At 39.1% G+C, this 15,923-nt stretch overlaps 1 pseudogene; it reads left to right on the top strand.

Moving 5' to 3' along the window:
• The first annotated feature begins 4,218 nt into the window (after positions 1 to 4,218).
• LOC117031225 (ribosome production factor 1-like) lies at positions 4,219 to 5,141 on the top strand (annotated as a pseudogene).
• Positions 5,142 to 15,923: the final 10,782 nt, after the last annotated feature.

Raw genomic sequence — 15,923 nt, 5'->3', positions numbered from 1 at the left:
TGTCATTATCATCCAAATAAAAGACACACTTTAAAGTAATGGCTGTATATAATTCATTCAACATATTTTGATCACATTAATGCCTGGCATAAATGAGTATTCAGTAAAGATGGTAAAACGTAAAGTTCTAGATGACTCTGCCTTCTATGCACACAGTATTTCTGCTCCCTGTGGGCAGGAATCGTGTTTCTTTCTTTTTTTTATTGAGGTATAATTGGCATATCGCATTATATTGGTTTCAGATGCACAATGTAATGATTTGATATTTGTATGTATTGCAAAATGATCACCATAACAAATCTAGTTAACATTTGTCACCATACATAGTTACACATTTTTTCTTGTGATGAGAACTTTTAAGATTTACTCTCTGAGACATTTTCAAATATGCAATGCAGTATCATTAACTATAGTCAACATGCTGTACTTTACATCCCCATGGCTTACTTATTTTATAATTGGAAATTTGTAACTTTTGTGTCTCTTTTTTATCATCATTTCTCTGGTTTCAAGTACAGTATCTGATACATTATAGGTTCTCGTATAAACATTTATTGGTGGAAGGCAGGAAGGAAGAGAGGGAGGTAGGGAAAGAGAAGGAAGGAAGGAAGAAAGGAAGGAAGGAAGGAAAGAAGGAAGGAAAGAAGGAAGGAAGGAAGGAAGGAAGGAAGGAAGGAAGGAAGGAAGGAAGGAAGGAAAGAAGGAAAGGAGGAAGGAAGGAAGGAAAGAAGGAAGGAAGGAAGGAAGGAAGGAAGGAAGGAAGGAAGGAAGGAAGGAAGGAAAAAGAATCTCTAAGTCTCTATCCTTAAACCAATGGAAAAGTTCCCCTGATCTATTTGATCACTAAAATTATCTTTTAATTTCCATTTAAAGAACGACCAGTTGGTGTGTGTTTTTCATTAAGACATAGAACAGTTAGGACACAGTGGTGTGGCTCACAGCAGAAGAGCCCAGTTCAAGTGCTTTGAACATGATAGGTATTCTCAAAGTGTGGGTTGAATGACTGAATGGCAAAATCATGTCTGTTATTATTCATCTGGAACTATACATCTGTGTGGGTTAAACCTTCAGAGACTAGAGATTTATTACACATTAGCGATTACTGCAAACATTGGACATTAATGCGGCATGAGAGATTGCTCCAGACTTTAGTGATCTCAGGAGTTTAGTAAACACTACAAGCTCTTCAGTCAGTATTGAAAGGTCCTATGGGGCCACAGCAGGCCTGATTTTGATTCTGGCTCTGCACCAGTGGTGGGTCTGCCCTTTTTACTGTGAGAAAAAAATCCAAAAGACAATTTGGGGTGATTGCACACCAGTACTTATCCCAGTGCTTTGTCAAGTTGCTCCAGTCAGTCACCTTAAGATTAACCAATTTTTAATTATTATTATTAGTTTCATGTATACAAAACAATGTAGTAGTTAGACATTTACACCCCTCACAAAGTGATAACCTCCCTCCCGCCAATTACTACCCCTCTGACATTGTATATAGCTGTTACAGTTCCACTGACTCTATTCCCTATGCTGTACTCCACATCCTGTGACTATATATATATATAAAATTATAGTTGACATTCATTATTATTCAGCTACAGCTTCAGGTGTACAGTGCAGTGATCAGGCATCTACACCATCCATGAAGTGGTCTCCCTAATAAGACAAGTGTCCATCGGATACCCTATAACATCTTTACAACATTATTGATTACATTCCCCAAACTGTCTTTCGTATCCCCATGGCAATCTTGTGGAAGATTAGCCATTTTTGTGTGGCTCTTCAGACAGCCTTGTAGCTGAAAACATAGACGCTAAAGGACCGCCTGTCTATCAGTCAGCAATGAGTGTTAAGAATTTACTATGCCCCAAAGAATACATAAATCATTCTCTACAGTGGACACTAGAGAAAGAACCATAAGGCATATCCTTTGTCTTAAGAAGGATGCAAACCAGATGGTCAAATATAAGAGAATAATAAAAGAAGTCTTGAGTTGTCTTGAATCAAGTACCAAATAATTGGACAATAGGTCTACAAGAAGGGAGAGGCCATAGGGTACCAAGAGCATCCAGGAAGTCTTATTGGAGGAAGCAGCCCTTGAGATGTCAGGGTTTGGGCACTCACTCTTGCCTGTGGACTCCTGTGATCCAGGTATCTTCATGTGAAATACAGTATTTCACCTCATGTGAAATACACACATGTATTTTCTATGACCTCATGAAATTATTCACAGGCTGCTCACTCTGCCTAGAATATTTTTCCTCTGCTTTTCTGCCTGGCTAAATCCCTCTTCATGGTTCAGTTCAAATATGGTTTCCTTTTCCAGAGCCTTCGCCTAGCTCCTTCGCCACCTGGGTAAAAGTGCCCCGTCCCCCAACCCCCTTTGTGCTCCCACAGCCTTTGTGTGTGTCTCCAATGCAGCACGAACCACACTGTAGTGTAATAAATTGTTCATGTGTATGTTTTCCCACTCCATGGTGCCAGGCAAGTCGTAAGTTTTCAATAAATATTGTTTGTATGGGTGGATGGGTAAATTAACTGGAGGAGAGCTTTCTAATGAGAGACCAGTGGGAGGTCTAGTAATATGGGACCAGACATTGAAGGACCTTTTAAAAGACAAGCCAAGGGAGGAAGGAAGGAAGGAAGGAAGGAAGGAAGGAAGGAAGGAAGGAAGGAAGGAAGGAAGGAAGGAAGGAAGGAAGGAAAGGAGGATTGGAACTGGGGGTTACTTTTTTTAGATGACCCCCAAAATAAAAGCCCTCCATAATCCCACTTTTCAGAGATATCTACTATAAACATTATTTGTGTTTCCCCAGCCATTTTTCTATTCATGTAAATACAGTGGCCAATTTCCCTACAATTTATGTTGCCACTATTCATGTAGCAGAGTGCTGAAAAATCCAGTCACGCAATAAACATTTATTATGTGCTTAAGAATTGCTGTATTATGATAAACAAAATAGACATTATCCCTGCCTTCCATGGATTTTACAATATAGAAGATAAAACAGCATCTAAAAAAATTACAAATTGTTAAGTAAATGATTAAAATGTGCCAAGATCCACCATTGCTGTGGATGTTTCAACGGCGGCATGATACGATGAAAGCAGTGTTTAGGACGATTAAGTTGGCAGCAGAAGAGGCTGAAAAAGAAAGATGCTATGAGGGAGCTGGCCATGGTGGTGGCAATGAGAATAGAGGGGGAAAAAGCGAAAGCAAGAAATAACTTAAAGCAAAATTTCTTCATCTGTGGACATGGACTCACATGGGGATACAAGGATAAACTTTAGGAGATTTGGACCCTCAGATTTGGACTTTATTTTTTTTCCCTATGAATAGTAAGTTTTATAGGTTTCACTAACCTTGGTGTGCGCAATATAGCAGAGTGTTTTAATATCCCTGACACTGGAGTTAGAAAATCTAGGCTCAAAAACCATCGCTGGCATTTAGTAGCTTTGAAAGCTTAGGCAAGTTACTTAACTTTCTGGAGATAACAAAGCAACAAAACAACAGAATGCAAAGTGCCTATTACCCACTTATTTTTATGCTATAGGGGTCCATTACCCAAAAGGTAAACATCAATACTTTAAAGAAAGAAGAGACAAGGCTTGATGTCAGATTGATCCTGAGAGTGGAGGAAGGAGACTGAGGAGAAGAAAAGGGATTCCAAGATTCTTCCAGGGTCGGAGATAAAATGGATTAAGACGTATTAATGGGGGCATGAAGGACTCCTGAAACATTCTCTGGTGGGTGTATAGTCCCTCTGCCTGGCACAGTTTTTAGAATGCAAGGAGCGGTTAGATTTGCGTTAGAAATTTTGGATCGCTTTGCTGAGTATCAAAAATGTTGACTCATTTTCATTGAATACTAAATGCAGATGTTGGTTGAGCGGGACCGGGAGGAGAGGAACGCTGAGTGGGAGAAGGAGTCGGGCAAGAAGACTTCTAAGGAGCTTCAACTTCTGAGCACTACTCACATAGCAGCTGATGAAATCATGACACTGACGTCAAGACGTTGTTTACAAATAGTAACATGCATATCGTTGCAGAGACACCCTGACAAGCTTCAAAGATCATACAACCGAAAAACACCGTGGACAAGGCCGGGGATGAGAGCGGCCTGAAACGCCGCCTCGCCGCGGAAGAACTTCAGGCCACTGCAGTGACCGGTAAGTGGCTGTCTTGCTTCCAGGCTTCAGCATTTCGGAGATTACGAACAAACAGTGTTGACACCAAATGTTCACGCGGTGGAAGCAGCAGCAGCGGCAGGAAAAGTTGTCAGCTAAGAAAAAACTTAAAAAAGAACCAGAGGCCCTTGGTGATAAGGCTCCACCATAACCTACACCCAAGACCCTTGACACCAGCGAGCGTGTGATGAAACCACAGGAGACCCTAAGGATGAAGACGTCGCTTATGATGAAGCTACGGATGCACCTGCTTCTTACTTGAACTGACAAACTTCTCCCAAGATTCTCATCACAGCATCAGATAGACCTCATGGGAGAACAGAAGGACGCTGTGAACAGCTCTCCACGGTTACACCAAACTCACGTGTTTGGTGCAGAACAGGGCAGGCAGGCTCTGAAAAAAATTATTCCACAGTGCATCTCAAGAGATTTCACAGATCTGATGATTACTAATGAAGATAGTAAAACACCCAGTGGATTAATTTTGAGTCATTTGCCAAGTGGCCCAACTGCTCTGTTCGTCTGTGTAAAGAAATTAAAAGAAGAGGCAAAGACCCTAACAGAACACATACCTGAAATAATTGTGAAGAATTTTACAACACGACTGGGTCATTCTGTTTGCATCTCTCTTTCCCTGTAATCCTCAGTTTGTTGGACGACAGCTTGCCACACTTCACAATCAACAGGATTATATCTTCTTCAGATTTCACAGATGCATATTCAAGCGTAAAAAGAAAATGGGAATTCAGGAACTTGGACCACATTTTACCTAAAAATTATGATCTCTTCAGAAAGGAAACTTTGATTCTAAATATGGAGACTATGAAAGGGTCCATAAGCCCCAGGAAATGGATACAAGTAGAAGAAAATTCCATTTATAAAGAAAGTACTGAGGGAATAATAGAATTGGATTTTGGTGAACAGGCCAATCTTGAATTTGTGACAGAAGACCCTTTTAAAAATGGCATTTACTGATTTCATAAACCTTCTTTCATGTCTGGAGAAATTACCAAATGCCATGAACTGCCACTCACTGTTTCTGTACGAAATACATATAAAAGTCATTTTGGTAAGAGTTTAAAAAAAAAAACAACACACAAAGATCATACAATTTAAACCTTGTGACTCATTGCCAGGCTACACCATTTGTTACACTGGGCTACACTGGGAGTTGATATATTTCTCTTACTATAGCTTTACTTTTTCCTTTTATAATTTTGATAAAAATTTAAGCCATAGAAATATTGTAAAGTGACCGTTAAAATGATTTTTGTTACATTTCCTTCATTACTTAATATTTGTATATATCTTCTGTCTTACAAATAATGAAGTGATATTATTTTTGAGTTAAAAATTTTTTTAATGCAGAAACCACAAAAAGTGCAAGTGGCCTCTCTTGTTTTCTAAGCAATCGTAGAGATCTGCTAAACCACTGTGATAAATGCAGTGAGGAGAGACACAGAAGATGGGAAAGCACAGCATTTTCAAAGACCTCCAAGAGAATTTCTGCTTTAGTCATATGTTGAAAGTTGAAAAAGGAAAAAAAAAAGCAGGTTATTTCCTTTTTCCACTGAGTAAATCTTTGTCTTCAACAAGACAGGTCGCAGGTGCTTTTCGAGAATCTTTCATTTATTTGTCTAGGAATTTGGGGAAATAAAAAGAAATTAAAACATATGGTTTTCTGTTCTCAAGCTCCCACTCTAGCCGTGGCATCAAGATTTATGTCTAGGAAATGATTAGGAAACAAAAGTAGATAAATCCTGGACAGTTTCTAAGGATACTGGTTCTTTCCTTTTACAGTCAAAGGAGACAGTTTGTAATAACATCTTTAATTATTTAAAACCCAAGCCATATCTTCCAGGCGTATGATGCTAAATGCATTCCATTTCCTGCAGAAATGGGATCTTCCAGAGTAAGGTGAAAAACACTAAATGCATGCCATGTTCATTGTCCCTTCAGGAAAAAAGATAGTTCCTTGCACCCAAAGTTACCAGAATTAGTGTTATGTGACCCTGTTACCTGGGTCACCAAATTGATTGAGCCAGAAATTGGGGTCAAAAGTAATTGTCAAGAGCTGAGCATAGTAATAATAGCTAAATATTTAATGAACGCTAATGGTAAGTCAAACACTAGGCTAAGGCCGTCATTTGAATGTTGTATTTAATCACCACAGCAGTCTATGAGGTTGGCTGGGATATTACCAAATGCATTTTCATAATAATTCACATATTGTTACAGAGATACCCTGACAGGATGAAAAAAGTTCTCACTCATTACCCAATTTTAAACACATGTCTCATGAGCAATCCTCTCCATCACAGAGGCTTAGTAACTGGTGCCGTATCACAGGCTAGTAAGTGGAATTGCTGGGGCTTGAACCCAGGGTCTTTCTGTCTGCCTGACGCTAGAGCCTTTCCTCTTAACCTGTGTGCTCCCCTCATTCGCTCAGTAAGTGTGCTCTATCCATATCGGATGGCTATGATGCAATCAAATCCTCACCCCCAGAACGGTATGTTGAATGTGACACTTACAGAGAGAGAGAGAGAGAGAGAAGGGAAGCAACAGAAATATAAAAGAAGTAAAGATAAAGAGAAGAGGTTAGGAGAACGAGCATGAGCAGGAAGCAGGAAGGGTGAGATGACAGCTATGTCACTGGGACTAAGGCAAGGTCACACTAAAGGTTGGACACACTAAATGACCCTGACAGGTATTCAACATTCCCGCTCTCATTAGGCCTAATGGTGTGACATTTTCTCAAAAAAGTCACCTGAGTACATCTCTGGCCCTTGCTTCCTGAACAATCCTAACTAACATAAAAATGATCTTTTGCTTGGGCCAGAATCAGGTTTCTAAATAAATTATCATCATAGAAAGTTAACTCTGACAACATTCCTGGCACTAATTAAAAAGCAACATGAAGTGCTCTTTAATTAATGACATAGATTACCAGTACTTCTAGAGAACTGAGGAGCTAATCTGACTACGAATTGAGGCTTGCTGAATGCTTACTTGAAGCAGTTTCTGAGACTGAGTCTGAGAGACTTAGTGGTTTTCCAGACCTTCAGCTTCTTGAAATTTTCTCCTAGCATTAAATTAATCCACCATGGAGTAAAGATTGAGTATTATAGTATTTCCTCGAATGGAGACAGTCATGTAAAGAGCATCATTTAAAATAATAAATTCCATTTGTTTCACTGGGAGTAAAAGACAATTTTTCCAGGTAAACAACATATGTTCCCTTTAAATATAAAGATAATTTAAATAACAGAATAGGTTTTCTGCCTTTTCTTAGTTGCCAGGAACCTCACTGCCATAGCATAAAGTGCAAAGGCAATAACTCATGGATTTCAGATGCCCGGGACCATTTATATTTCTGCTGTTTGAAGTGCTTTTTGTTCTCATTTTTTTAAAAAAAATAATTACCTGTTTTATATATTTTACTATTGTAAGTTATCCCCAGACATTTGAAATTGTTAGCTTGAACCGTCATCTGAAGTTGCCAATAGTCAATCATTTTTAACCTACAAAAGGAGCAATTCCAGAAGGTTCAACCTATAAGTCAATACAAGATGGATATATGTGCACGGGGAAATGTCTCAAAGGGCATATGGTAAAATTTTCCCCCCACTACTATCAAATCCTGTATTAGAGCCATATGTGCTTTTTTATTTTCTTCTTCCTGCCGTTTGTATTTTCTAAACTTTCTACTGCTTCTACTTTGCTCACCAACATTATTGCTTCTTCCTGTTTGCTTCTGTCACAGATTGTGCTTTATTAACCTATGCAGCAGCTTCAAAAGGAAAAAAAAAAAAAGGAATCTGTGTCTCTTCCGGAAATTTCTTGAGAACAAATACCGCGTCTTGTTTATGTATGTGCCACTGTACCTGGCACATAGGAGGGATTCAACAAATGTTTGCCCAATTGAATGAATAAATGTATCTATGTCTGGCTTAACCAAATCAGAACACAATTCATTTATAACTTTTTTAAGCAGTCGAGTTTTCTGCAAATAATTGAATAAAGCTTCATAATGACTTCTCGTATTTTACATCTTCTATTAATGTGCTAACCTTTGGATGACATACATTCTTATATTATTCAGGTGACATTTACATTTCCTTTCCGTTTCTTCTGACCCAGCAGTGGCTTTTAGCATTGCATGACTATAGCTCGAAGATCATACTTGGATGGTTTCCAGATTTCTTAAATTGAACGGAGGCTATGTTCAAAGGATGTCCTTGACTGTTGTCCTCTCTGGCTTGGAATTGTTTCTCTTAATGAACCCAGAATCTAGCCCAATTCTACAGCAGATAACCTTGAGGGCATGTTTGACTCAGAGCTTTCCTCTGTGTTTTACATCACTCAGCTTGTGTAGAGTTTACAGAATCCCTTTAAGAATCATCAGTTTCAGATCATAATGATGCCTTGGGCCTGAAATGTATCAACAGCTCCATCCTCCTATGTACATGGAGGCAACAAGCTGTGATAAAAGCCAATGCTTTTCAAAATTTCATGTGCATGCAAGTTACCTGGGATCTTGTTAAAAATGCGGATTCTGGTACAGTTGGTCTGGGGTGGGTCCTGAAGCTCTGCCTTTTAACAAGGTGCTGCCAGCCTGAGCCCACAGTTTGCATAGGAAGACTAGCAGCTCTTCTGTGTGGATCTGGGGATCCTAAGTGTTCCAGTTTGGAGTCTCTAGTAAATTAAGCATTTACACAGGCTGGTGGCGTCACATTTCAGCCCTGCTCCAGGTTAGCTAAAGGGGTTCTCCAGCCCCCTTCATCCTTCCAGATGCCCTCTGCATGGTGCCTGGTGGAAGCCCAGGATTCTCACTGTGGCATTCCCCCTGGGCATAGCCTTTCCCTGTGCTCCAATGTGTCCTGCCATGCATCCAATTGATTCAAATTCCCACTTGAAGCTCATTTGAGGAGGAACCCATGCTCAATAGCGTGTCAGTAGGAAACAAGGTTTCGTGTGGTGATTTCATTTTGAAAACAAAAGTCTTTGATTTGCATATTTGCATCCTTGCTCTGCCATTCACCAGCTATGGATTTCAGCAAGTAGGCTAAATAGTCAAGGTGCCGCCCAAAGATGTCCGTATCCTAACCCCTGGAACTTGTGAATGTCACCTTGTATGGCACAAGGACATTTGCAGATGTGATTACATGAGGATCTTGAGCTGGGGAGAGTACCCTGGATTACCAGGTGTGCCCAATGTAATCACAGGAGTCCTTATAAGAGGGAGGCACGAAAACAGAGTGGGAGAAAGCAATGTGACGGCAAAGGCCGACATGGGAGTGATGGAGCCACAGCCAAGGCAATCTCTAGAAGCTGGAAGAGGTAAGGAAGACTCTCTTAGAGCCTCCAGAAGGAGCCAGACCGGCTGACACCTTAATTTTATTCTTATAAAACTGATTTTAGACTTGTGGGCTCCAGAATTATAAGAAAAAGAGTTGTATTGTGTTAAACTACTGGATATGCGGTCATTTCTAAAAGCAGCATGAGGAAATTAATACAATGTTTCTATTTCTTAGACTGTTAAAATGAGGCTGATCATAGCAAGGCTAATAGAAGCACTGCTATGAGTGTTAAAAGGGAAATTACATATGAAAACGTTTTGAAAACTCTAAAGCTATGGCTCTCAGACTTTCGTGGAAATAAGAATCACTTGAGAGCTTGTTAAAATGGAGATTTTCCACCCCAGAGATTCTGATGTGATATGTTTGGGTTCAGGCTTATGAATCTGCATTTTCAACAATCACCTGAAACTTTCTGACTTAGGTGGTCCATGGGCCCCACCTACAGACATTGCTCTCGCATGTGTGATTATTGATCATAATTCAAGCCCCCTGGTGGGCCAGTGGAGATTTGTGGGGGAAAGGAAGCAGAGGTCTAAATCGCCCCACAAAGAGTCCTCCACAAATGAGTGTATCTTTGCAGGGGGCCCTCCGGTGGGGGCAGGGCGTATCATTTCAGGGGTGGTATCTATAAGCTAATGACGATAACTCTGTGTCCAGCGGCAGGATGTGGCAATAGCTCATGCAGGTTGTGGTCACCAGATCATACTTTTCCCTGCCGTTCAGAGATATGGCATGTCCCCAGGGCAGCTTGTCTGTCCCTCATCATCAGGAGAACACACTGAACACCTGAACCAAATGCATCTTATCTACGAAAGCCATGCTCAAAGAAGAGGACAGAAAGATTAAAAATAATAATAATAAACCTAGTTGAAGTCTTATTTTGTGCTAGGCACGAAGCTTCTGTTCTGAAGGAACTCAAAATGAGCTGAAGCACAGACATGTAGCCATCACAAGGGCAGGCATAAAGGATGAAAAGACTAGAGGAGTTTTACAAGAGAGGAATAAAAATAGCCAACACTTCATAGGGTTTCTGGGCGGGAATTCCCACCCATTCTTGGGATTTTTTTTCGCTTTCCTGTTCCCAAATCCTGAGAAAAGTTAGTCACGAAATTGGGAAAATTGGTTCCTTGAACCCCGGGGGTTGGTATTATCAGCCGTCACTTTGTGGAAATGATTCATCAGGGAGAACAGAAAACAGTTTATATCTCGGGATTCGGGAATGGAAAAATGAAAATATTCCTGAGAATGGTCTGGAATCCCCGCCTGGAAACTCTAAGTGCTCCTAAGAACTTTAAAGTGCTTAGACCAACGCCTCATATTTTTCCTTGAATATGACTGTCATTCATAGTGTCACCTCAGCCCACAGGGGACAACGAATTCTGCTTGGTGGTGGTTAATTTTATATGCCAGCTTGACTGAATTATGGGGTGCCCAGATAATTGGTCAAACATTTTGGGTGTTTCTGTGAAGGTGTTTTTGGATGAGTTGAACATTTAAATTGATAGATTGAGTAAAGCGGATTGCCCTCCCTAATGTGGTAGGGTCCCGTGCACGTAACTGAAGGCCAGAGTAGAAGAAAAGGTTGATCTTCCCCATGATAAGACGGATTTCCTCTTGCTTGACTTTCTTTGAGCTGGGACATTGATTTTTTTTTTTTTTTTTTTTTTTTTCCCTTCGAGCTCAAACAGAAACATTGGCTATTCCTGTGTCTCAAGCCTGTGGGTCTTTGGACTAGAACTACATATCTGCTCCCTGGGTGTCTAGCTTGCTGACTTCAAATCTCAGGATTTGTTAGCCTCCACAATTGTGTGAGCCAATAACTTAAAATAAATCTCAATCTGTCTCTCTCTCTCTCTCTCTCTCGCTCTCTCTCTCTCTCTTTCTCTCTCGCCAAAAAAAAACGTATACACATTTTAAGAAAAGAAAAAACTGTATTTAAATCGCAATACTCACTGTGAGGTCAGACAATTAAGTTCGTGGACTCATCCTAGAAAAAGTGCTACAGGGACGGTCGGTTTGCACAGTGGTTAGAGCACAGTGCTTATAACACCAAGGTCACCAATTTCAGGTTGTCTAACTTTTTTTTTTTATTAGTTTCAGGTGCACAAGACAAAGTAATACTTAGACGTTTATCATTTATATCCCTCACACTGTGTGAACCCCCTCCCCCATCCACTATCCCTCTGACTTCGCACACACCCATTACATTTCCACTGTCTCTATTCCTAATGCTGTACTCCGCTTCTTTTAAGTATATGCATACATACATATATATATATATATATATATATATATATAATTATAGTTGGCATTCATTATTGTTCAGCTTCAGCTGCAGGTGTACAGTGCAGTGATCAGGCATCTACATCTTCCCTGAGGTGGTCTCCCAAATGGGACAAGTGTCCATCGGATACCTTACAAAATCTTTACAACATTATTGATTACATTCCCCAAATTAATTTTCAAAACCCCGTGGCCATCTTGTGGTTACTGATTGTTTTCCAATCCCCTCACCTTCCCCCTTTCCCCACCCCCCTGCCCATCTAGCAACCCTCAGTTTTTTCTCTATGTCTCCAAAACTGTTTCTGATCAGTTCATTCACTTATTCTTTTCTTTAGATTCCACATATAAGTGAGATCATATGGTATTTGTCTTTCTCTGTCTGACTGATTTCACTTAACATAATGTTCTCTAGGTCCATCCATGTTGTTGCAAATGGTAAGATTTCTTTCTTCTTTATGGCTGCGTAATACTCCATTGTATAAAGGTACCACAGTTTCTTAATCCAGTCATCTACCAATGGGCATTTAGGTTCTTTCCATGTCTTGGCTATTGTGTATAGTGCTGCAATAAATATAGGAGTGCATAAAGATTTTTGAATTAGAGTTTTGGATTTCTCCGGATAGATACCTAGGAGTGGAATTACTGGATCATAGGGTAGTTCCATTTTCAGATTTTTGAGATACCTCCATACTGTTTTCCATAGTGGCTGCACCGATCTGCAATCCCACCAACAATGCACAAGCGTTCCCTTTTCTCCATATCCATGCCAGCACTTGTTGTTTGTTGATTTATTGATGATAGCCATTTTGACTGGGGTGAGGTGGTACCTCATTGTGGTTTTTATTTGCATTTCTCTGATGGTTAGTGAGGTTGAGCATTTCTTCATATGTCTGTTTGCCATCTGTATGTCCTTTTTAAAAAAATGTCTCTTCATGTCCTCTGCCCATTTTTTAATTGGGTTGTTTGTTTTTTTGGAGTTGAGTTGAGTGAGTTTTTTATAAATTTGTGATATTAACCCTGTATCAGATATATCATTGGCAAACATCTTTCCCATTTCAGTAGGATCTCTTTTTGTTTTATTGATGGTTTCCTTTGCTGTGAAAAAGCTTTTTAGTTTGATGTAATCCCACATGTTTATTTTTTCTCTTACTTCCCTCGTGCAAGGGGATATATCAGTAAAAATCTTACTCCGAGTAATGTCTGTGAAGTTTCTTCCTATATTTTCTTCCAGGAATTTTATGGTTTCAGATCTTACATTTAAGTCTTTAAGCCATTTTGAATTTATTTTTGTATATGGTGTAAGGAGGTGGTCCAGCTTCATTTTTTTGCATGTGTCTGTCCAGGTTTCCCAGCACCATTTATTGAATAGACTGTCTTTACTCCATCGTACATTCTTGCTTCCATTGTCGTAGATTAAATGGCCATATAGGCGTGGATTTATTTCTGGACTCTGTATTCTGTTCCATTGATCTATGTGTCTGTTTTTATGCCAGTACCATGCTGTTTTGATTACTGTAGACTTGTAGTATAATTTGATGTCAGGTATTGTTATTCCTCCCACTTTGTTCTTATTTCTCAAGATTGCTGAGGCTATCCGGGGTCTTTTATGGTCCCATATAAATTTTAGGATTATAAATTCTATTTCTGTGAAAAACGTCGTTGGTAGTTTGATAGGAATTGCATTGAATATGTATATTGCCTTAGGCAGTATGGACATTTTCACTATATTAATTCTTCCTATCCATGATCATGTTATGTGTTTCCATCTATTTGTATCCTCTTTCATTTCTTTCTTCAGTGTCTTATAATTTTCTGAGTACAGATCTTTTACTTCTTTGGTTAAATTTATTCCCAGGTATTTTATAGTCTTTGGAGAAATTGTAAATGGGATTGTTTTTTAAATTTATCCTTCTGATGTTTTATTATTGGTATATACAAATGCAACTGATTTCTGAATATTAATTTTGTATCCTGCTACTTTACTAAATTCATCTATCAGCTCTAATAGTTTCTTGGTGGAGTCTTTAGGGTTCTCTATATATAATATCATGTCATCTGCATATAATGACAATTTTACTTCCTCCTTACTGATTTGGATGCCTTTTATTTCTTCTTTTTGTCTGATTGCTGTGGCTAGAACTTCCAGCACTGTGTTGAATAGAAGTGGAGAAAGTGGGCAACCTTGCCTTGTTCCTGATCTTAAGGGGAATGGTTTTAGCTTTTCCCCATTGAGTATGATGTTAGCTGTGGGTTTATCATATATGGCCTTTATTATGCTGAGATATGATCCCTCTATTCCCACTTTCTTAAAGGTTTTTATCATAAATGGCTGCTGGATTTTATCAAATGCCTTTTCTGCATCTATTGATATGATCATGTGATTTTTATTTTTCATTTTGTTAATGTGGTGTATCACATTAATTGATTTGCAGATGTTGAACCACGCTTGCATACCAGGGATGAATCCCACTTGATCCTGGTGTATGACCTTTTTAATGTATTGCTGAATTCTATTCTCGATAATATTTTGTTGAGGATTTTTACATCTATGTTCATGAGAGATATCGGCCTGTAGTTTTCTTTTTTTTGTGGTGTCTTTGTCTGATTTTGGGATAAGGGTGATAGTAGCTTCGTAAAAAGTGTTTGGGAGTCTTCCCTCCTTCTGAATTTTTTGGAAGAGCTTGAGGAGAATAGGTGATAGTTCTTCTTTGAACGTTTTGTAAAATTCACCTGTAAAGCCATCTGGTCCAGGGCTTTTGTTTGTTGGGAGATTGTTGATTACTGATTCAATTTCCCTGGTGGTGATCAGTCTATTCATGTTTTCTGTTTCTTCTTGAGTTAGCCTTGGAAGGTTGTACGCCTCTAGAAAATTGTCCATTTCTTCCAGATTGTCAAATTTGTTGGCATATAGTTGCTCATAGTAATTTCTTAAAATTTTTTGTATTTCTGTGGTGTCTGTTGTCACTTCTCCTCTTTCATTTCTGATTTTATTAATTTGGGTCCTCTCTTTCTTTTTTTTTTTAATGAGTGTGGCTAAGGGTTTGTCAATTTTGTTTATCTTCTCTAAGAACCAGCTCTTGGATTCATTGATCTTTTGTATTGTTTTTCTGGTTTCTATTTCATTTATTTCCTCTCTGATCTTTATTATCTCCTTCCTTGTACTCCCTTTGGGCTTACTTTGCTGTTCTTTTTCCAGATCCCTTAAGTGTGAAGATAAACTGTTGATTAGTGATTTTTGTTGTTTCTTTAGGTAGGCCTGCAATGGTATGAATTTCCCTCTTAGGACTGCTTTCGCGGCATCCCATAGATTTTGGGTCGTCGTGTTTTCATTTTCGTTTATCTCGAGATATCTTTTGATTTCTTCCTTGATCTCCTGGTTGACCCATTCATTATTTAGGAACATGTTATTCAGCCTCCATGAATTGGTGTGTCTTCCAGTTTTTTTCCTGTAGTTCATTTCTAATTTCATAGCACTGTGGTCAGAGAAGACAATTGGTATGATTTCAATTTTCTTAAATTTATCAAGACTTGTTTTGTGGCCTAACATATGGTCTATCTTGGAAAATGTTCCATGTGCGCTTGAGAAGAACGTGTATTCTGCAGCTTTGGGGTGAAATGCTCTGAAAATATCGAATAAATCCAAGTGGTCTAATGTGTCATTTAAGGCTGTTGTTTCCATATTGATTTCCTGTCTGGAAGACCTGTCCCTTGTTGTCAGAGGTGTGTTGAAGTCCCCTACTATGATAGTGTTACTGTTGATCTCTGTCTTTATGTCAGTCAATATCTGTTTTATATATTTAGGTGCTCCTATGTTGGGTGCATAGATGTTTACTAGGGTTATGTCCTCTTGTCGGATCAATCCCTTTATTATTATATAGTGCCCATCTTTGTCTTTTAATATGTTCTTCATTTTAAAGTTTATTTTGTCAGATATAAGTATTGCAACTCCAGCTTTTTTCTCATTTCCATTTGCATGAAATATCTTACTCCAACCCTTCACTTTCAGCCTGTGTGTGTCTTTTGATCTGAGGTGAGTCTCTTGTATACAGCATATACAAGGGTCTTGCTTTCTTATCCACTCAGCCACCCTATGTCT

Source organism: Rhinolophus ferrumequinum, chromosome 11 (genome assembly GCF_004115265.2).
Source record: "Rhinolophus ferrumequinum isolate MPI-CBG mRhiFer1 chromosome 11, mRhiFer1_v1.p, whole genome shotgun sequence".
Classification (NCBI taxonomy): Eukaryota; Metazoa; Chordata; class Mammalia; order Chiroptera; family Rhinolophidae; genus Rhinolophus; species Rhinolophus ferrumequinum.
The sequence above is the reverse complement of the archived record's forward strand: the minus strand, read 5'-3'. Positions and strand labels throughout refer to the sequence as shown.